The sequence below is a fragment of the Myotis brandtii genome, unplaced genomic scaffold (assembly GCF_000412655.1).
Source record: "Myotis brandtii unplaced genomic scaffold, ASM41265v1 scaffold17, whole genome shotgun sequence".
NCBI classification, from domain to species: domain Eukaryota; kingdom Metazoa; phylum Chordata; class Mammalia; order Chiroptera; family Vespertilionidae; genus Myotis; species Myotis brandtii.
In genome coordinates this window covers 9471505-9473265 of record NW_005356259.1, presented here as the reverse complement: position 1 = coordinate 9473265, position 1761 = coordinate 9471505, and positions in this window count along the sequence as shown.

The window sequence follows — 1761 nt, the reverse complement described above, 5'->3', positions numbered from 1 at the left end:
AGTTCCTATATGTGGGTATTCTTGGTGGCACCTCGGCCTCATGTTGCCTACTTTATAACATTAGCCATAATGTTGCCCTAGCTGGTTTGGCTCAGTGGATAGAGCATTGGCCTGCAGACTGAAGGGTCCCAGGTTCGATTCCGGTCAAGGGCACATGCCTGGGTTGCAGGCTCGATCCCCAGTAGGGGGCGCGCAGTAGGCAGTCAATCAGTGATTCTCTCTCATCATTGATGTTTCTATCTCTCCCTCTCCCTTCCTCTCTGAAATCAATAAAAATATATTAAAAAAAGAAAGTTAACTTTTTAAATAGCACCTCAGAGTATGTCTGACACTAAAAAATCTGATGAATGAAAAAGCATCTACTAAACCTGCTTGCTTTTAACCAGCCACAGCAGATGCCTGAATCGCTATCTTGAGATAGCAGAGAAGAAAAATACTTATATATTTCAAGCCTAAGAATTTGCAAGCAGGAGGTGCTGGCAGAACCCCTGGGGTCCCTGCACATAGTCTTTGGGGAGCCCATAGAAAACCTATTTCTACACCCCACTTTTCCTTGTTCCCAAGCCCTTCTTTCCATTCTATTTGTTCTCTGGCAGGATAGGGGTGCCCAGACACAGAGATCTGCTCTTTTTCACTCTGCAGCTAGCAAGCCAGTCCCATCTCAAGGCCCCTAACTCCCTTTTGTGAGAGAAATCTCTGGGCAGGGCAAGTTTTCCACCTGCTCCTGCTGCTTCAGCTCCAGAGCAGTTTCTGATCTGCCACCGACTGAGGCACGTCCTTAGTGGACGAAGGAGATGAGTGAGGAGCTAAATGAGATAATGACACCACTAGGCACTACCTTACCTGAGTGCACAGATGCATGGAGGCCATAAAGCGGAAAGAACGGGGTGAGTAACAGAGACATAAAAGTCTGTAGCAGAGGTCAAAAAACAAAACAAAACAAAACTTCACCAGGCATTGCTACCACTATTATCAATAATAGTTAACAGTTGGGTGGTCTTTTATTATTCCATTATTTTTTTTTAAAAGCCATTCCAGGCATAGTGAGAATCACAGCAACTTAGAAACCAGGGTGATGAAATGAGTCCCAAACCAGAGAGTGCTAAAACCAGCGAGCGCACCAGAATCACCTGGAGGGCTTGTTAAAACCCATTGCGGGCCCCTCGCCTCGGCTCTAGTTCAGGCAGTCTGAGGCTTTACCACTCCAACAAGTTCCCAGGTGAAGCGCGGGCCGCACTTGAAGAAACATTGTCAAAGCGGACTGAAGGGTCCTTGAGCCTGAGAAGAGTTGCCACAAGGTCACACTGTTTATAAATTGGCCTCGGAACTAAACGAGGCTCAAGAAAGAACCGCGGGAGGTCTGTGGGGGCAATGCCTGAGCCTCCACCACAAATGGGGCGCAGGCGGTGCACTGGGTTCGTGATTGGTCAGACTGACCAGGGGCATCTATCTATAAGGCACCCCAGCCATGTGACCCTCCCTATGACAGCCAGCCTGGACAGGCTTGGGGGTGGGGGTCTTTCCCCCTTTGAAAGGAGCTGCTCGCTTCCGCCAGCCCCTCACACGTGCAGGGTTAATTACGGGTCTCCAGAAGCCCAGGCTAAGGGGCGCCGACCTGCCGCCCATCCCTCCTGGGCTCCAGCGGGGTTGGCAGACGCTCGGAACGAGGTGAGGCTTCCTGCAGATGGAAGAGGGGCTGCCCTGGGGGGACGGGGATGTGCCGCCGCCTCGGCACCAGGGCGGGAGGGGAGCCCGCGGGGC